This window comes from Pan paniscus, chromosome 1 (genome assembly GCF_029289425.2).
Source record: "Pan paniscus chromosome 1, NHGRI_mPanPan1-v2.0_pri, whole genome shotgun sequence".
Classification (NCBI taxonomy): domain Eukaryota; kingdom Metazoa; phylum Chordata; class Mammalia; order Primates; family Hominidae; genus Pan; species Pan paniscus.
Genome location: NC_073249.2, coordinates 8,484,475 through 8,505,952, shown reverse-complemented (window position 1 = coordinate 8,505,952; position 21,478 = coordinate 8,484,475). Strand labels below are relative to the sequence as shown.

At 41.7% G+C, this 21,478-nt stretch overlaps 1 non-coding gene and 1 pseudogene across 1 annotated transcript; both read left to right on the top strand.

Annotated features, from left to right (window-relative positions):
* LOC112438255 (U5 spliceosomal RNA) lies at window positions 1-115 on the top strand. Its single transcript, XR_003026708.1, has one exon. It is a non-coding gene; the product is annotated as a U5 spliceosomal RNA (small nuclear RNA).
* A 28-nt stretch (window positions 116-143) lies between these two features.
* On the top strand, window positions 144-2,494 carry LOC117979112 (ferredoxin-2, mitochondrial-like; annotated as a pseudogene).
* Window positions 2,495-21,478: the final 18,984 nt, after the last annotated feature.

Genomic DNA, 21,478 nt, shown 5'->3' with positions numbered 1-21,478 from the left:
TATAATGCTCATTCTTTAGAATGAATAAGTTTTTTGCCATTTACTAAAAGTTTCCATGGAGAGGAACAGTGTGAGTTGATAACCAAATTTTTTGAGGTCTTGCTTAGGCAGGGCTAATAAAAAGTTTTTTTTTAAAACTTTATTTAGGGCAGGCACAGTGGCTCATGCCTGTAATCCCAGCACTTTGGGAGGCTGAGGCAGGTGGATCCCCTGAGGTCAGGAGTTCACGACCAGCCTGGCCAACATGGCGAAACCCTGTCTCTACTAAAAATACAAAACTTAGCCGGGCGTGGCAGCACATGCCTGTAATCCCAGCTACTTGGGGGGCTGAGGCAATAGAATTGCTTGAACCTGGGAGGAGGAGATTACAGTGAGCCAAGATTGCTCTACTGTACTCCAGCCTGTGTAACAGAGCAAGACTCTGTCTCAAAAAACAAAACAAAACAAAACAAAAAAAAACAACTTTATTTATAAAAACAGGCAATGGGCTGAATTTGAACCATGGCTCTAATTTGCAGGCTCCCGATCTATGTAAATGACATCATGTTTTGCTCTATTTTTTTCTTTTTTTGTGATTATGATTTAACTTGAAAATGACTAGATAACTTTTTCATCAAATTTGGAAGATTTATTTATAATGGTCAGACATAAAAAACTGGATATATACTTTGAGAAAAAATTCCCTTTTGGTGAGCCATGATGAAAGATAAGAGAGATAATTGTCTGACTGGTTCACCCGACACCTGTCATGGCCGCCTCTGAGGGCCGGGGAAGAATGAGTGCCAGGGTTCTGCTGTGGGCTGCCAGGGACACCTTGTGTAACAGACCCAGGAGCTCTTTAGGGTCCAGGGAGGCGTAGGCGCCAGTGACAACCAGGACATTTCAGGAGACAGGCTGACGTGCCCAGGGATGTGGTGAACGTGGTGTTTGTAGACCTGTCAGGCTGGCGGATCCAGTGAGCTGCAGAGTCGGAGGACAATATTCTCCACCTGACCCAATGCCATGGGGTGAACCTGGAAGGTGCCTGTGAAGCCTTCCTGGCATGCTCCACCTGCCATGTGCATGTGAGCAAAGACCTGGACCTTCTGCCTCCTCCCGAAGAGAGGGAAGACAGCATGCTAGACATGGCCTCCCTCCTCCAGGAGAACTCCCTGCTGGGCTGGCAGATCGTGCTGATGCTGGAGCTGGAAGGGGCAGAATTCAGTCTGCCCTAGAACGCCAGGAACTTCTACGTGGACTGCCACATCCCCAGGCCCCACTGACATGGACAGCCGGAACTTCCCAGATTGTCATGGCCTCAGGGCCAAGACTGAAGGAACAGCCAAGTGTCAGCCGAGCCCAGCTCAGAGCACGTACAGTCCTGAGAAAGACAGGAAGCCTCCAAGAAGGACAAAGTCCCCTGCTTGAGAGAGATCCCATGTCCAAGCTCTGGTGGGGACAAGGCCCCTAGTGGGGTGGTCTTCCCCAAACCCCTGAGAATAGAGTGTGAGTAGGGTAGAGTCAGATTGGAGCTGCAGTAAAACTATGTCATGGGCCTAAAAAAAAAAAGAGAGAGAGAGAATTATTTTCTAGAGTATGTAGTGACTGTATCACACAACAGGAACAGATAAACAGTTTATTCAGTTGTGAGCCATAGCTGGATTTTCATCAGCATCAGGCTGCCGCTTTTTAGGTAGGCAACTCTCTGTAGGATGCTCCTGGTGTAAAAGAATATAATGTGCCATGGGAACGAGCCCCAGGACAGAGGAGTTGGGATGTTGGGAGTGGGTGAGACATTGCCAGTGTGCAAAGCAAGATTGAGGAGCAACTGCGGGTCTACTTCTGACTCCAGCAATCGATGGTCCAACTAAGTTTTTAATTTTTTTTCTGCTCTGGGAAAATTTCATCTGAAAGTATCTGCTTCTTGAGCCAACTAACTGTAGGGTACACAGATGGACACTAGAGAACAAATGCACTAGAGATACACAATATAGGTAGTTTCAGATTTGCATGTTGTTCCACCCTTCATTAACTTTATTTTGCTCTTGAAATGCTATTTAAGTTTGGTAACCATTTCTTTTTCCTTTTATTGTTTCTTTTTTTGTTTTTTCGAGACGGAGTCTTGCTCTGTCACCCAGGCTGGAGTACAGTGGCACAATCTCGTCTCACTGCAAGCTCAGCCTCCCAGGTTCACGCCATTCTCTTGCTTCAGCCTCCCAAGTAGCTGGGACTGCAGGCGCCCGCCACCACGCTCGGCTAATTTTTTGTATTTTTAGTAGAGACAGGGTTTCACCATGTGAGCCAGGATGGTCTCCATCTCCTGACCTCATGATCCGCCCACCTCAGCCTCCCAAAGTGCTGGGATTACAGGCGTGAGTCACCGCGCCCGGCCAAGTTTGGTAACCATTTCTAAATAATAGAATAGAGTGAAGCTCTTTCAACGAATCGGGTAGCTATATGCATCATGAGATATTTAAACAATATGTTGTTAAATAAATGAGAAAAGCAGATTGCACAGAAGCCCTTATAGGAAAATCTCATATATGTGTGTGTCTGTGTGTACATACTTAGACACACATATGCATTTGCCTAGAAAAAAGTTCATAGAAATACTATATGAATTTTGAACAGTGATCATTTCTGGGCAGCATGGGACTACCAAGGAACTCTACTTTTTCCTTACCCATTTTTCTTTCTCTCTCTTTTCTCTTCCCCTACAGGAACAAGTATTAGAATTATAATTCAAAAGGGCAATGAGGATTTTTCCATTTAAAATATTTATGAAAAATTCAGTAGTTATGACTTCAATTCCAAAAGGAGGAATTATCCATATGCTGAGACTAGGGAAGAGAAAGTCTTACCCTACCGCGTCTTCTTTGCTGTTTCTGGATGGGTTATTTGGGGTACCGCACATTTTCCATGATGATTCAAAAAGTGTGTTTTATCAAGCAAAAGGATCACTTTCTCCTGGCAATATACATTAGCTGTGAATGAACAGGTGACTCATCATTTAATTAAGGGGGAAAACAGATAGATTTTGAAAGCAGTGTCCTGTGCAGTTTTAGGCAAATTACTTAAACTTTCTGAAAGCCTGCTTCCTGATTTCTGTAACAGGGTTAATAATACACACCTTCCAAATGTATGAGGATTAAATGACAGTATATGGAAAACACCTAGTCAAGCTTGACATCTGGTAAGTGCTAAAAAAAAAAAAAGTTACTTTCTTTCCCATTCTCACTTTTTTTTTCTCCTCCAGCAACAGCTTTCCCAAATAAGAAGAAAAAGCCCCGGGCTATGCTGCCATCTTCAATAAGTCCCATTGCATATTCTTCCCCACATCCTAAGCCGTTTGCCTTCTCTTTCTTTCTCTGAGAAGGCAAATACCCAGACGGCAAGAATATACTGGAGTAGGAAACAGATGGCAATCCAGTCTGTGCTTTGAGTGGCCAATATAATTTTATTTTAAAATGAAACTCTAGAAATAACATTTGAAATAATCCAATTACTCTTGATAATACCATGTTTGAAAAGGAAATTTGAGTCAGGGAGGTCCTATTTTAGATCCTAAATTTGGCTTCCTGCGTGTAATAGAATTTCCCCATGATTCGCCGGTTTCCCACTGAATCACCACCCCCTCGCCAGGCGCTCCTATACCCAAAAGACTGCCAAGATTTATATAAAGTCTTGTTTCTTTCTATCAATGAAAGATTGCCATTTTGATGTGTGCATATTTCCTGATTCTCAGTTCTTTACACTTCACTGTCTTACGGTGTGCGTTGGCATGTCATACCTCCCTACCAGGGATGATGGGACTTTAATTGTAAACAAAGGTATTACTACCAATTATATGATGTTTCTTATCAAAGGGGAGCAGTTTCAACCTTAGCATAGCCCAGACTAAACTTAGAAACTTCCCCAATAATCTTTTTCTCCCCTCTGTCTATTTTCTCTTGTGGTGGAATCACATTCCATCATGTCACACAGTCGCGACGCAGAACATTGTCCTTTATTCCTCCTTTGCTTTTCCCCATGTCCAAACAGTCATCTAGTCCTCTCCATTCCTGTCACCAAGGCCCTAATCCAGGCCTTTATCCTCTCTTATTTGATCATTGCAAGACCAGCTTTCCAACTGGAGTCCTGGCTTCTAGCCTTTTTGACCTCAGATCCATCCTCCATTCATTCTGTAACCAAATGCAAATTTGATGATGACATTTTTTTTGTCTGTTTATGGGCACTCATTGGCTCTGCAGGACCTACAGGATAAACTTTAACTGTTCTAATATAGCATTTAGGGCCCTTTGTAATACATTTCTAGATATATCTCCCGCCATTCTCTACTTCCAGTATTCCATTCCAGAAGCACTAAACTGACTCCAAATCGCTGCATACAGCATGATACCTCATGAATTCAGCTTTGGCTAATGGCTATTTCTTCCTTGCAATACATTTTATCTCCTCATTGGCTGATTCTCCTTGTTCTTTAAGACACAATGTAAGTATGATAGTTCTATGAAGCTTTACCAAACTCTTCTGGATAAACTTTCTAGTTTTGCATGCTTTTTAATATAACTTTTTCATTGCACTTACCAATTTGAATTAACACTATTTATGTACTTGTGTTCCAAATGATTCTGTTAGCTCCTTGAGGGGATATATTGTTTTATTATGGCACTGAAGTGTGTTACAGAGATTGAAAGACTGTAGACTTTAACAGGTACTTGTTGAATAAATGAATTAGTAAAAGAATTAATTCATGGGTAGTCTACTAGTTATTTATTGCTTCATAACAAATTACCGCAAAACTTAAAGAGATAAAACAACAAATATTTATTATCTTGCATAGTTTCTGTGAGTCAGGAATTCAGGAGGAGCTTAGCTGGGTGGTTCTGCTTCAGGGTGTCCCGGGAGGTAGTAGTCAAGCTGTCAACTGGGGTTACAGTAAACTGAGGGTTTGGCTGGACTGGAGCATCCAGTTCCAAGCTCACCTGGGTGGCTGTCGGCAAGAGGTTTCAGTTCATTTCCACAGTGGGCACTCATGACACGGCAGCTGGCTTCCCCCCAGTAAGCGATCTAGGAGACAAAGAGAAAGTGCAATCAAGAGCAAGCTGTGGTGTCTCTTATAACTTAATTTCAGAAGTGACATGTCATCACTTCTGCCGTATTCTCTTGGACACACTGACCCACCCTGGCCCAATATGGAAGGGAGTTACACAGGGTATGTATATCAGAAAGTGGGGATCACTGGGGGTCACGTTGGAGGCTGGTTACTGCAGGCAAGTATTCTCAATGTTCCGAAAATCTTCCTAAGTAAATATTCTCTTTTACCTACTTATAAGGCCATTTCTGCTCATACGAGTTATTCAAAGAATGAACAAGAGTGAATCATGCAGGGTTTTGACAAAGCCTCTCTAATTTCTGGAAGTTGTTTATTTTATAATTTTTTTTTTAAGACAGTCTCACTCTGATGCCCAGGCTGGAGAGCAGTGCCGTGATCTTGGCTTATGCTGCAGCCTCCCGAGTAGCTGGGACCACAGGTATGCACCATCATGCCTGGCTAATTTTTGTATTTTTTGTAGAGACGGGGCTTTGCCATCTTGGCCAGGCTGGTCTCAAACTCCTGACCTCCAGTGATCTGCCTACCTCAGCCTCCCAAAGTGCTGGGATTACAGGCATGAGCCACCCTACCGGGTCTATTGATTTCATAATTAATGAGGAGAGAGAGAGAGAGAGAATTTTCTTGGTGAGGAAGATTAGAAGAGGGAGAGACACATTTCTATCAGCAGTATTGATTTAGTGGCACTGGATGGGTTGGTCCAACAATGAGGTATTTATTGTTACTGGTTCTAAGGGCTCACACTTGATATTTATGCAGTTTTGCAATTTATGGATATCTGACATATAATCCAAGAATACCCTGAATGAATGGACAGGCAAGAAATGACCACTGCAACTAGGTTGATTGTTATAATCAGGAAAGTGGGCAAGCAATGGAAATAACAACAACAAAAACAGCCCAGTGAGGTTCCTAAATCAATGACGCTCAACCCAGGGCTAGAAAGGAATTCAGTCAAGCACACAGCCAGGGGATACAGCTTGCAACAGGCTCTGCTGACAGCAGTTCTGCTAGTCCAGCTCCTTTGGCTTACTTGTGTGGTTAAAATATGAATTAGCCTCATTCATATATACCCATAAGGCAAAGGTTTGAAATGGCTTCTTTTTTTTCTGCCTTTTTTTTTTTTTTTTTTGAGTTGGAGTCTCACTCTGTCGCTCAGGCTGGAGCGCAGTGGCGCGATCTCAGCTCACTGCAACCTCTGCCTCCCAGGTTCAAGCAATTCTCTGCCTCAGCCTCCCGAGTAGCTGGGATTACAGGCACCCACCACCACGCCCAGTTAATTTTTGTATTTTTAGTAGACATGGGGTTTCACTGTCTTGGCCAGAGTGGTCTTGAACTCCTGACCTCGTGATCCACCTGCCTCAGCCTCCCAGAGTGCTGGGATTACTGGCATGAGCCACCGCGCCCAGCCTGAAATGGCTTCTTAAAGGAAGATGCAGTTGCTCATGGACAATGGCTCCCCATTTCCTACGTTTCCAGCCTAAGCCTTCCTTCCTCCTCTAGACTCTCACTTTCTCTCTAGTCTTAATTCCCCTGTCAGGCTTATCTTTATCTTTCCAATCCCTTAATAGCTCTTAAATCTCGTCACTCAACAAAGCTATATTGTAGTGAGATATAAATGCCATCAATTTGATATGGGTGAATCTTCCCACATCAGAAGGTTTGCATAAATATCTCAAAGTATTTTCTTTTTCTGAACAATTCTAGATTTTAGGGAAACAGAAATCTCAGTTCATTTATCAGGTAGTTTCCCTCAACTGAAAAACCTCTGGTTATTTTGGAGAAAACGATTCATTTATTCATCTGATTAATTTACATATTCAGTGACCCAGATTTTTTTTTAAAAAATTATTATCTGATACCCACGAGTTCAAGAACATTTTAAAAGACTTATAATGATGATTCTTAACAGTAGCTATAAATAGTTGCTTAATATGTGCCTCATTGTCTTCCACTGTAACATTCATTTATAAACACTGTGTCGACCAAGGCACTGTTTCTGGTAGGATCTAGGAAAACAAAAATGAATAAGGCATGATTTTTCTTTTATTTATGGAGTATCTCCTTTCTCCTTCCATGGTCTTTTTAAATATACATTTCTCCTCATTTGCTCACAAGGTAGATCTGAAAAAATGTACCAGAACAAGTATCATTTTAAAATATTAATTTTTAAATCTAGTGTGTTTCTGATGCCTGGAAGCGCCACAATCTGCAGCTCCACCCCTCATGTCAGTTCGTGTATACTTTCCAGGGGTCGGCTTAGAGGTTGATTTCTCCCTGGCTACACGCGTATTTCCCGTGCCTCACATTTCTAACAAGCGGTGGCACTCTCTCCTCCCACAGGAGGAGGAGATTTTTCATTCAATTGCTTTCTCTGTTCCTTACTGGCTTCCCTCCACAGGGGAAGTAACTTAGCTGGTTGAAAACTTCAGGATAAGGATGAGTGAGTGTGCAAATCTCCATCTCTGGCTTTCTCTTGTGTTACTAACCACCCACAAGCTACACCTGTTCTGGATTTCTACTTTCTTCAGGCAACAAGCCCAGCCCAGGGAGCACTAACGGTGTAGCATCTCTGTTTCGACTGAGTGGCTAAATGTAATCTGTGATGAGCAGGAGTTGGAAGTCATTTTGCCTTTGGGTCCAAGCCACTTTCTCTGAACCAATATCAGCAACAAGGCTGACATATTGAAACATATTTGATTTCTGTGTCTATTTTTCAATTGGTCCCTAACACTCCAGAGAAGCCCAGGTTCCCTTAGATTTTTCGGTTATACGCTCTCATTACGTCCCAAGTCTTCATGACTCTCCTTTCACCATTCTTTTTCTTCTCCTTCTGCTATTCCCATTACACACATGTTGCATCTTTAGAAATTGTCCCACAGTTCTTGGATATTCTGTACTGTGTCTTCCTTTTTTTTTCTTTTTGCAGTTTTTTTTTTTCATTTTCATTTTGCAAGTTTCTATTGACATCTTGTTAAGCGCACTGATTCTTTCCTCAGCTGTCTCTAGTCTACTGATGAGCCCTACGCTCACTGATTCTTTCCTCAGCTGTCTCTAGTCTACTGATGAGCCCTAAGCTCACTGATTCTTTCCTCAGCTGTCTCTAGTCTACTAATGAGCCCATGAAATGCATTCTTTTTTTTTTTTTTTTTTTTTTTGAGATGGAGTTTCGCTCTTGTTGCCCAGGCTGGAGTGCAATGGCACGATCTCGGCTCACTGCAACCTCCACCTCCCGGGTTCAAGTTATTCTCCTGCCTCAGCCTCCCGAGTAGCTGGGATTACAGGTATGTACCACCACACCTGGCTAATTTTTGTATTTTTGGTAGAGATGAGGTTTCACCATGTTGACCAGGCTGGTCTTGAGCTCCTGACCTCAGGTGATCCACCTACCTTGGCCTCCCAAAGTGCTGGGATTACAGGCATGAGCCACCACACCTGGCGAAATGCATTCTTTATTTCCATTACACTTTTGGATTTGTGGCATTTCCTTTGGATTCTTTCTTAGAGTTTTCATTTTTCTGCTTACAGGTTACCTCCCTTTCTGCATGTTGTCCACTTTTTCTATTCAAGCCTTTAGCATATTAATCATAGTTATTTTACATTTCCAGTCAGATGATTCCAGAATGTCTCCCATATTGAATCTCGTCTGATGCTTGCATTGCCTCTTCAGATTGTTTTTTGCCTTTCAGCATACCTTGAAATTTGTTGTTGCAAGCTGGACATAATACACCTGGTAAGAGGAACAGAGGTAATGTGAGGCTTTGTGTTTTCATGCTTTTCCGGCTAGAGTTAGTCTATGCATATTGTTTCTTTAGCTCTGGTGTCAGAAGCTAAAATATCTTCCAGTGTCATTGTTTTTGTCTCCTCTGCTGGCTTTGGGTTTTGCTAGAGACTCTTTAAATAGAGTTTGAGGCTTCCAGTTATTTTAGCTGTATTCCTCTGTTATTACACTAGAGCCCTATTGATATGGTAGTAGGGTGAGGAGGATGGAAAATATTTTGTAGTCTTATGATTAGATCTCAGTCTTTTGGGGAGTCTGAGTCGGCTATTTTCTTTCCCCTATGTGGAAGTCTACAATGTACTAGATTTGAATATTTCCCTTGTTATAGCTTGGTTAAGCTTTGGTAAAAACTCCAGTCAGAGGCTCTGGTAAAATAGTTTTCCTTTGGCTGGGCACGGTGGCTCACGCCTATAATCCCAGCACTTTGGGAGGCTGAGGTGGGCAGATCACGAGGTTGGGAGTTCAAGACCAGCCTGGCCAATATGGTGAAACCCCATCTTTACTGAAAATACAAAAATTAGCCAGGCGTGGTAGCATGTGCCTGTAATCCCAGCTACTCGGGAGGCTGAGGCAGGAAAATCGCTTCAACCTGGGAGGTGGAGGTTGCAGTGAGCCGAGATGGCACCACTACACTCCAGCCTGGGCAACAGAGTGAGACTCTGACTCAAAAAAAAAAAAAAGAAAAAGAAAAAGAAAAGAAAAGAAAATAGTTTTCCTTTGAGGGTAGTCCCCTTTTTCAGGAGAACAGAGGTGTCTGGTCATATTTCAAAATGGCCCCTCTTCTTCTCCTGCCAGAACTAGGAGAGGACTTCTTTTCAGATCATCACCAAAGAACCTGGCAGAGCTCCCAGAGATAAACCTCACAGAAGTGTGAGGGCTCCTTAAGACTGGGCCCCCTGGAAGCTTTAGGCCTCAAGTTAATCTACACTGAGCACCCGCCAATTCATTAATCACAGTTTTAAGTGTTCCTGCCATATTAGGTCTAGCTGTGGGGATTTGCCTGGAAAGCTGTGATTCTCTGTATCCACCTGTCTGTCTTTCTGGCTTTCAGGGCAGCAGTTTGCCCTGTTGCCTCAATTCTCTGATGGATCTAAGAAGAGTTGTTGATTTTAGTTTACTCAGCATTTTTTTTCTTGTTAGGAGGTTGGAAATAATGACTCCTAAGCTTCTTACATTTGGGAACAGAAACTGGAACTTCATTCAAGTTATGGAACTTTAACTTCTTTTGTGCTTCATTTTCTTAATCTGTAAAATGAGGATAACTGTAATATCTAACTCACAGGATTGATGTGATGCTTTAATCAGTTAAGTGATGTACAGTGATTGGAATGGACCTTGGCATGTAGTAAATTCACAATGAGTATTATTACTAAGAGGCACCAGGGCAGGGGCCAGATCTGTCTTGTTCATCACCGCTCCCCAGTGCATAGCAGGCCATGACTCAATGATCTGAAAGCCTGGCTAAAATATCAGTAGTCTCTCTCATATCACAGACTTTCTCTGGCTTGTAGAATTTTGGCACTCTACTCAAGTTTGTGGCCCTTTCACTCTGAATCACAAGCGTGTGGGGGTGATTCCCTGATTGAGGACAGGGGCATCTTAGCTACTTTTTGTGTATGTTCATTAGGGATGAGGGACTCACAAGTGACTAAAGAGACTTACATTGTGATATCATCTTATATTTCTCATGAATCCAATAGAATCTACGATACAGGTCTGAATCGGCTGTCAACCCACTGCATAGGATGATGGCTTCCATCATCAACTCTGTCATAAGTCCCTCTGGGATCTTTGGTTGATCTTTTTATCTTGCTGGTTTCTTATTTATCACCCGTAAAAAAGCAACATCACATCCTTCTTATGTGAATGTCTTGCCAGTCTAGGACATCATGGACATGACAGAGAACAAATCTAGAATTTCTTATCTGAATAAATTTGACCATGTCAGTGAGAGCACTTTATGACAGAGGAAACTGGGTAATCTCACAATTTCAATACCAATGATATAGTTTTGGCTTTACTTCATCTAGTGGTTAAAATCAGAAGTATTTATTTATTTTTCAATTTTATTTATTTTTATTGATATGTAATAGACGTACATATTTTCAAGGTACAGTGATAATTTAATACATCCATGTAATTTGCACAGATCAAACCAATGTACTTGAGATATCCATCACCCTAAGTATTTGTCTTCTCTTTCTGCAAGAAACATTCCAATTATTCTTTTCTAGCTATTTTGAAATATGCAATAGATCATTGTCAACTACAGCCACCTACTCATCTAACAATCGCTAGGTCTTATTTCTTCTGTAGAACTCTGTATTTGTACTCATTCATCAACCTCTCCAATCAGCAGTATTTAAATTTAAATTGGGTCTTTGCTCCTTCTCCTCTCCTTCCTTAGTTTTGTTCTAGTTTCTTTAACAACTTATTTTCTCTTAGTCTTATGTCATCCAGTCTCCTCTATAAATGGAGGAGTCTTTTTTTTTTTTTTTTTTTTTTAAGACAGAGTCTCGTTCTGTTGCCCAGGCTGGAGTGCAGTGGCGCCATCTCGGCTCACTGCAACCTCCACCTCCCGGGTTCACGCCTTTCTCCTGCCTTAGCCTCCCAAGTAGCTGGGACTACAGGTGCCCACCACCACGCCCGGCTAATTTTTTTTGTATTTTTAATAGAGACGGGGTTTCACCGTGTTGGACAGGATGGTCTTGATCTCCTGACCTTGTGATCTGCCCACCTCGGCCTCCCAAAGTGCTGGGATTATAGGCGTGAGCCACCACGCCCGGCATCTTCTATAACAAAGTCATCCACCTTCTATAAATGGAAAGAGTTGTCTGAAGTTACAGATTTTTGGTTTTGCAACTGTTGGCCTTTTGTTGGGATGCTTTCAAAATGGCAGACAAAATAAATGAACAAATGCAATTTATGCTTTTTTTAAAGACAGATTTTGCTCCTGTCAATTAACAAAACAAAATAAAAGAAAAACAAACTTCTACCCATAGAGGGTAGGAAAGGTTGGCTACAAGAAAAATAATTAGCACCTGCCAGACGTGGTGGCTCACGCCTATAATCCTAGCACTTTGGGAGATCAAGACAGGTGGATCGCAAAGTCAGGAGTTCGAGGCCAGCCTGGCCAATATGGTGAAACCCTGTCTCTACTAAAAGTACAAAAATTAGCCAGGCATGGTGGCGCGTGCCTGTAGTCCCAGCTACTTGAGAGGCTGAGGCAGAAGAATTGCTTGAACCCAGGAGGCGGAGGTTGCAGTGAGCCAAGATTGCACCACTGTACTACAGCCTGGGAGACAGAGCAAGCCTCCGTCTCAAAAAAAAAAAAAAAAAAAAAGAAGAAAAAGGAAAAGAATTAGCACTTATTCAGCATTTTATTCCATTTTCCTAATCTTACTGTTACTTATTCTAGAAACTAAGGTGGTTTCCAAAATCTTATAAACTTCAGTAATATCTCATGCAATAAACGGAGGAAAATTAAAAAGAGGAAAGAGAAAAGAAGTGAGAGCGTAACATGGAGGTTAAGACACAAAAGTAATCCATCAACAAGGGCCACAGATTGGCTCTAAAGTTTCCAGTAGTAACTCCTAAAAGGAAAGCCTGATTAATCACAAACTTCATAATTAATAATCAGAAGAAAACAAATCAAATACTCTGAAGAAGCACAGCTGTTACAAACATTCCTAAGAGACTGGAATGAGATGTCTGCCCAGGATTATCCTAAAGATCGTCTGATGTGATATAGCAAATCCTACCTGCAGCATCGTTCTTAGCATCAGTGTGTTGATGCAGGCCACAGAACTCTCTCTTGATACACCTCGCTCCCACTGGTGGTCTCACATGAACTAAAATTCAGTCAGTGCAATTCAGGCCAAGGTGATACAGCTCAGAATCCTTATCTTCTGGCAACCCTGCCTCCGTAAAGGGGTGAATTTCAGAGTAACCAGAGAAACGATTAAGTGTATAGTCTTTTTCTTTTTCTTTCTTTTTTTTTTTTTTTTTTTTTTTTTTTGAGACAGTCTTGCTCTGTCGCTCAGGCTGGAGTGCAGTGGCTTGATCTTGGCTCACTGCAACTTCCACCTCCGGGGTTCAAACGATTCTTCTGCCTCAGCCTCCCAAGTAGCTGGGACTACAGGTGCACACCACCATGCCCAGCTAATTTTTGTATTTTTAATAGAGATGGGGTTTCACCATATTGGCCAGGCTGATCTCAAACTCCTGACCTTGTGATCTACCTGCCTCAGCCTCCCAAAGTGCTGGGATTACAGGAGTGAGCCACTGTGCCCAGCCGTGTATAGTATTAAAACTACATACCTATCCTGAACATTGCTTCTCTCCATGGTTGTTTGTAGATGTTGCGTGAGCTGAGATCCCTCAGGAGTGGGTTGAAATCAATGATGCAGTACCTAGTGACTAGTGACAATACAGTTGTCTCTGTACTCTTCACCTTATGCATATGTCTGTTGCCACCACCCCTGTAGAGAGCCACCTCTTCACACTTACTCTATTTCATTGGCTTTCTTGTGGGCATCTCTGCCTCCAACCTGTCTCACATACTCCTCCCAATGAGCCTCACAAAACTTCCCTTGATCAAGCCACTTCCTGTTTATAGTGCTTAAGTAGTTTCCCTATTGCTTGAATAATAAAACGCATCAATCTTATCTTAGTATTTAAGACCTCACCATTACAAACGTATCTATTGCATCTCCCTGCACAAATGTTTGAATCCTCTGAGAATAAATGCCACTGTTGGAAGTTTTCTTTGCATCACAGTGTTACTCATTCCCTCTTATGCTATCATGGCCTACAGAAAACATACCATGCCTTCAAATCTCATCTTAAAATACCATCTCCTCAGCCCAGCAACGGTGGCTCACGCCTGTAATCCCAGCAATTTGGCAGGCCGAGGCGGGTGGATCACGAGGTCAGGAGTTCAAGACCAGCCTGGCCAAGATGGTGAAATCCCGTCTCTACTAAAAATGCAAAAATTAGCGGGGCGCGGTGGCGGGCGCCTGTAATTTCAGCTACTTGGGAGGCTGAGGCAGGAGAATCACTTGAACCCAGGTGGCAGAGCTTGCAGTGAGCCGAGATTGCACCACTGCACTCCAGCCTGGGCAATAGGGTGAGACTCCGTCACACACACAAAAAAACAAAACACCACCTACTCTATGGTATCTTCTGGATCCTGCTTCATGCTTTGCCCTCTGCATTCTTGTGTAGCGTGCACCTCTCAAGTGCTGATCTCACTCCAGTTTTCCTTTCATTTCAAGAGGTCTTTCCAAGTGCACTGTGCTCCAGCCACACTGGCTTACTTCCATCTACAGGAACACCGTGCTCCTTTGTGCCTTGAAGCCTTTGATCACTCTCCTCTCTCTCCTGCCAGGCAGGAGCTGTCTCAGTCCTTGAGGGATACCACACATAGGCCTCCTTTAATAAAGCTCATAGAAGCAGATGTCCCTCTTCATTCTTCGTCTTCACCCTGTGTGACTCTTTTCCTAATGTGTAATTCAAGATGTCATTTGTTTGCCTACTTATTACGTCTTACTCCTATAGATTGTGAATATCGAAAGGTAGGCTTGGGAGAAAGTTTTGTTCACTGAATGAATAACAGATATCATGCATGCTATTATATTAAAATGTTGAAACTGTTTTGTTTATTTTGTTCTGTTTTGTTTTGAGACGGAGTCTCACTCTGTCGCCCAGGCTGGAGTGCAGTGGCGTGATCTCGGCTCACTGCAAGCTCCGCCTCCCTGGTTCACGCCATTCTCCTGCCTCAGCCTCCCGAGTAGCTGGGACTACAGACGCCCGCCACCACGCCCGGCTAATTTTTTTGTATTTTTAGTAGAGACAGAGTTTCACCATGTTAGCCAGGATGGTCTCGATCTCCTGACCTAGTGATCTGCCCACCTCGGCCTTCCAAAGTGTTGGGATTACAGGCGTGAGCCACCGCTCCCGGCTGAAATTGTTTTTATTAAGCATCACAACTCCTCTGTGCCTAGCCCAGTATGACAGATAGAAGATGACTGGTAAAGATGATTGTTGAATTTTGTTGACCGTGTGACTTGTTCCCCTTCATGATTTGTAAAACTCTTGAGGACAGCAGTGGTACTTTAAAAAAAAAAAAAAAGTTTTATTTTGAGACAGAATCTTGTTCTGTCACCCAGGCTGGAGTGCAGTGGTGTGATCATGGCTCACTGCAACCTTGAACTCCGGGGCTCAAGCAATCCTTCTGCCTCAGCCTTCCGAAAAGGTAGGACTACAGGTGCACACCACCGCACCCAGCTGATTTTTAATTTTTTTAGAGATGGGGGGTCTCACTGTGTTGCCAGGGCTGGTCTCAAGCTCCTGCCCTCAAACAGTACTCCCTCCTGGGCCTTCTAAAGTTGAGATTACAGGTGTGAGCCACTGCACCCACCCAGTAGTACTTTTTTTTTTTTTTGAGATGGAGTTTCTCTCTTTGTTGCCCAGGCTGGAGTGCAGTGTGGCATGATCTCGGCTCACTGCAACCTTTGCCTCCTGGGTTCAAGCGATTCTCCTGTCTCAGCCTGCCGAGTAGCTGGGATTATAGGTGGCCACCACCACGCCCTGCTAATTTTTTTTTTTTTTTTTTTTTTGTATTTTTAGTAGAGACGGGGTTTCACCATGTTGGCCAGGCTGGTCTCGAACTCCTGACCTCAGGTGATCAGCCCGCCTCGGCCTCCCAAAGTGCTGGGATTACAGGTGTGAGTCACTGCACCTGGCCCCCAGTGGTACTTTTTATGCTGTTCTATATAACACAACTTTCACAAAATGGCACACATTATAGTGCATATTATTTTTATACAATCAATGGATAGAACATGGGATTACGGAAGACACTTAGCTTTTATTTCTTCCGAGAAACTAGTAGATCAAATACATATAATTGAAATTATGATATTTTAGGACAGATTATCATAGCGAGTAATTATACTATCACATATAATTAAAGCAACAAATTATAATGCACTATAAATAATAGGCATGTTTATAGAACTCTGTATATATTTTTGGCAATTACTTTAGTTTGCAATGCTGTCAGACCAGTCATTCTCATTTACTTCTAAAAGGAGCATGTTGCCATTTCTACTCTCTCTTTTCTGGGATCCAGAGAGTATTATACTTATTGGCTATATATATCATACCCACAAAAGTGTTTCTATAAAAGGTGTTATTTTGGTTATTGCAAGGTCCAAATTTGAACAGCAGCATGGTTAGTAGATCAGTAAAATGATGTATTGGAAAGAGCTTTTCCTTCAGCTTATAACTGAAGTAGCTTTAAGTTGTGGCTTCACAAAAGACACGTTTTGTTTTTGTTTTTGGGGGGAAACGTACAATTTTGTTACAAGCATAGATCGCATAGTGGTCAAGTCAGGGCTTTTAAGGTATGGATCATGCAAATAACACATTGTACCCATCAACTAATTTCTCATAATCCTCCCCCTTCCACCCCTTCACCCTTCTGAGTCTCCATCGTCTGTCATTCCACTCTCTACATGCATGTGTACACATTTTTTTAGCACCCACTTAGAGTGAGAACAGGTGATGTGTTACTTTCTGTGCCTGACTTGTTTCACTTAAGACAATGACCTCCAGTCCCTCCATGTTGTTGCAAAATACATGATTCCATTCTTTTTTATGGCTCGATAGCATTCCATTGTATGCTATCCAGCCATATGTGGTATATATACCACATTTTCTTTATCCATTCATCTGCTGATGGACATTTATTGTAAATAGTGCTGTGATAAACAAGGGAATGCAGATATCTCCTCCATATACAGAATTCCTTTATTTTGTATGTATGTCCAGCAGTGAGATGTATGAATCACTTGGTAGTTCTATTTTGAGTTTTTTGAGGAACCTCCATACTGTTTTACCGTAACGGCTGTACTAATTAACATTCCCACTGACAGTGTATAAGAGTTCTTGTTTCTCCACGTCCTCATTGGCATTTGATATTTTTTGTCTTTTTGATAATAGCCATTTTAACTGGGGTGAGATGATATCTTATTGCGGTTTTGATTTGCATTTCTCTTAGTAGTGATATTGAGCATTTATTCACATACTTGTTGGTCATTTCTATGTCTTCTTTTAAGAAATGTCTATTCAAATCCTTTGTTCACTTTTTATTTTTCTATTGTTTTTATTTTTAATTTTTATTTCAGTAGGTTTTGGAGGTACAGGTGGTTTTTGATTACACTGATAAGTTCTTTTAGTGGTGGTTTCTGAGATTTTAGTGCACCAGTCATCCAAGCAGTGTACACTGCACCCCATATGTAGTCTTTTATCCCTCACCCCTCCCAACCTTTCCCCAGAGCCCCCAAAGTTCATTATGTGATTCTTATTCTTTTGCAGCCTCATAGCTTAGCTCCCTCTTATAGGTGAGAACATACAATATTTAGTTTTCCATTCCTGAGTTACTTCTCTTAGAATGATGGCCTCCAACTCCATCCAAGTTGCTGCAAAAGATATTATTTTACTCCTTCTAATGGCTGAGTAGTATTCCATCATGTATATAAACCACATTTTCTTTATTCATTGGTTGATGGGCACTTAGGCTGGTTCCACATCTTTGCAATTGCAAATTGCGCTGCTATAAACATGCATGTGCAAGTGTCGTTTCCATACAATGAATTCTTTTCCTTTGGGTACATACCCAGTAGTGGGATTTTAGATCGAAGGGTAGTTCTACTTTTAGTTCTTTAAGGAATCTCTATACTGTTTTCCATAGTGGTTGTACTAACTTACATTCCCACCATCACTGTTCCCTTTTCCTTTTTTTTCTTTTCTTTTTTTTTTTTTTTTTTTTTGAGACAGTTTCAGTCTTGTTGCCCAGGCTGGAGTGCAGTGGGTGACTCGGCTCACTGTAACCTCCACCTCCCAGGTTCAAGTGATTCTCCTGCCTCAGCCTGCTGAGTAGCTGGGATTACGGGCACCTGTCACCACGCCCAGCTAATTTTTTGTATGTTTAGTAAAGACAGGGTTTCGCCATGTTGGTCAGGCTGGTCTCAAACTCCTGACCTCAGGTGATCCGCCCACCTCGGCCTCCCAAAGTGCTGGGATTACAGGCGTGAGCCACCACGCCCGGCCTAAGTGTTCCCTTTTCACCACATCCATGTCAACATCTATAATAGACAAGTTTTGACCCCTAGAAAATAACCTGGCTCTTTTCAACCACATTTCCCTTCTCCGTCTCTCTTAAGGTTGTAGAGAAGACTACAATAATAAATTATTAGGAAAACTTCAAAATAGGAAAATAAATTATGATTTTCTAACAATCTTCCCAATAATCAGAAACAAACCAATTTATATGGCTTCAGAAGTAACTCAATTATGTGCATGTTCATTTCTCACCTGAAGACATAGCTATTATCTGCTTAGGTCTTTTTACTCAAATCTTGCCTCTGGCAATATGTTTAGCCTAATACCTCCACTTTAAAGCAATTAATTCGAGGTGTTTTTTTTTTTTCTTTTTTTCTTTTTTGAGTTGGAATCTTGCTTTTGTCACCCAGGCTGGAGTGAAATGGCCCGATCTCAGCTCACTGCAACCTCTGCCTCCTGCGTTGAAGTAATTCTCCTGCCTCAGCCTCCCAAGTAGCTGGGATTACAGGCACCTGCCACCATACCTGGCCAATTTTTTGTAGTTTTAGTAGAGATGGGGTTTCACCATGTTGGTCAGGCTGGTCTCAAACTCCTGACCTCAGGTGATCCACCCACCTCGGCCTCCCAAAGTGCTGGGATTACAGGCGTGAGCCATCATGCCTGGCCAAATAATTCTATTATTAGATTAAAAAATCAACTCCTCTGTTTTCATGTCTAGTGGACTCCATTCTTAGCCCATCAAATGCACATGGAGCAATGGTTTAATCTGCAAACTAAAAATCTGCTTGATTTAAAAAAATAACTTTGTGATATGACCATTATTCAAAAGAGTCTGCAAATATCAGATGTGTGGTTCAAGCTCTAGTCAAGTGAAGTGAGTAATTTTCAGTCACTTGTCCAGCAGTTGAGCCAGGAGATAGTAAATATTTATAGGTTTATCCTGGGGTGCTGGCTAACGGAGTGCCTGCACTGCCTTACAGAGCAAATAAACAAGGATCTTCTGCAATGTTTAAACCCGTCCAGTATTTCTCAGCCAGCTTCTCTCTTTCCTCTTCACAATGATTATATACCACTCATTTCCAACCACATTCTGATTGTCCTACTGTTAAATTATAACAATTAATTTACAGGGAACAAGGATTGTTTTCTTTTTCTCTCGACCACATGTTTAGATTAGATGAGCCAATGTGTTTATACCATTTTTTGCTCCTTACTTTGCTTATTTCATCTCAATAGGTCACCACAATGTTTGCTTTTGTTCATTAAGCTTTTTGAACATCATGCAAAACATTGTAACAGACAAGAATTTAAACAGTAGAATATATAAACTGATCAAGTCATTTCATCTGAGATCAAATATCTAGCTTTCAAGAGGCTTGAATTTGAGAGACAATGGATTTTATGAGATTCTGAGAACTCACAGAGTTTAACTTCCTGTTTAAATACTTCATTGATTATGTTAATAAAATCGTGTCTGTTGCAAGGATATTATAACCATGTGTCTTGTTTGTTTATTTTATTTTTTTAAAGTTTATGTGTGAGTCTTCAATACTAATCCTACAATTTTACAGCTGGGAGTGATCTAAGAATTCATCTTTCTAGTCCAAACTTCTTATTTTACAGATAGGGAAACCAAGGTTCTGGGAGGTTGTAAGGGCCATAACTTGGACTTAGAGACTGTTAGTGACAATGTGGTATGTTTTTCCAAAATGAGCCTCTTAGCTTTTCTGATAATATTTAAGTCTTTGGCCTCGTGAGCACTGGATTCATCATTTCAAAATAATGGGGGATGGAGAGGAAATGTTATTAATATATACTTTTAAAAATCCCTAAAGCATGGTGTTTAACCTTCTTTTGGTCATAAATTGCTTTGAGAATCTGTTGAAAACTCAAACCCTCTTGATTAAAAAAAACTCACATACACTCAGAAATTCACAATCAATTTTATAGAATCCATAGACTCCTGAACCCTTAATTCTAGATTCATTTATGTGTTAACGAACATTTATCAGAACAATGGTTGCCTAATTATATTTCTATATTTCAATCAATTTAGATAATCAATCACAGTTGAAATAATGTGGTTATTCAATAAATGATATGATTTATTTATACATAAAGATGTATGAATACTATGAAGATGATTATAATTGTTATAAAGTAAAATGACTTACAATAAGAGTAAAATTAACACAAGCTGCAAAATATTGTTTTTGATTCCTATTATATCACTGTCAAAAATAATGCAACTCTTCCTATAAATTTCTTCCTTTTTTTTTTTTTGAGACAGAGTCTTGCTTTGTCGCCCAGGTTGGATTGCAGTGTCGCGATCTTGGCTCACTGCAACTACCGCCTCCTGGGTTCAAGCGATTCTCTTGCTTCAGCCTCCCGAGTAGCTGGGATTACAGGTGCACACCACCATGCCCAGCTAAGTTTTTGTATTTTTAGTAGAGACGGGGGTCTCATCATGTTGGTCAGGCTGATCTTGAACTCCTGACCTCAAGTGATCCACATACCTCGGCCTCCCAAAGTGTTGGGATTACAGGCGTGAGCCACCACACCCAGCCAATTTCTTTTCTTTTCATTTATTTATTTATGTAGTTAGTTAGTTAGTTTTTGAGACAGAGCCGCATTCATCCCCCCAGGCTGGAGTGCAGTGGCGCTACCTCGGTTCACTGCCACCTCCTCCTCCTGGGTTCAAGTGACTCTCCTGCCTCACCTACCTGTGTAGCTGGAATCACAGGCATGCACCACTGGCTAATTTTTGCATTTTTAGTAGAGACAGGGTTTTACCATGTTGGCCAGGGTGGTCTTGAACTCCTGACCTCAAGTGGTCTGTCCACATTGGCCTCTCAAAGTGCTGGGATTACAGGCCACTGCGCCTGGCCCTCTTTCTTATCAATTTGAATTCATTCATGTAAACGGGTTTTGTTTGACATAATGGGATGCTTTATAGATAAGACAGAATATAGATTCTGGAGATTCCCTTCCATGTATCTGAGAAATTTCAATAGCAAATGCCGTTCCTATGCACTGAGGTATAGGAGTGCAACCGTAGATCATAGTAAGGTGTCATCTGCTCTCCAGTGGCTAAAATGAAGTTGTTACCAGGTTGTGTGGAGACTTCTTTTGAGGTTGGGAGGTTGGCTTGAATTTTTCATAGTGAGGCTATTTCTATCAAGTTTGCATTGATCAAATATTCGTTCTACAAATATCAGCTGTGGTATTGGTATTGTCAGGGCAGTTATGAGGGAAAACGTTTACACTTAAAGATAGGAAGAGAGGGCCAGGCACAGTGGCTCATGCCTGTAATCTCAGCACTTTGGGAGGCTGAGGTGGGCAGATCATCTGAGGTCAGGAGTTCAAGACTAGCCTGGCCAACATGGTGAAACCCCATCTCTACTAAAAATACAAAAAATTAGCCGGGTGCCGTCATGGGTGCCTGTAATCCCAGCTATGCAGGAGGCTGAGGCAGA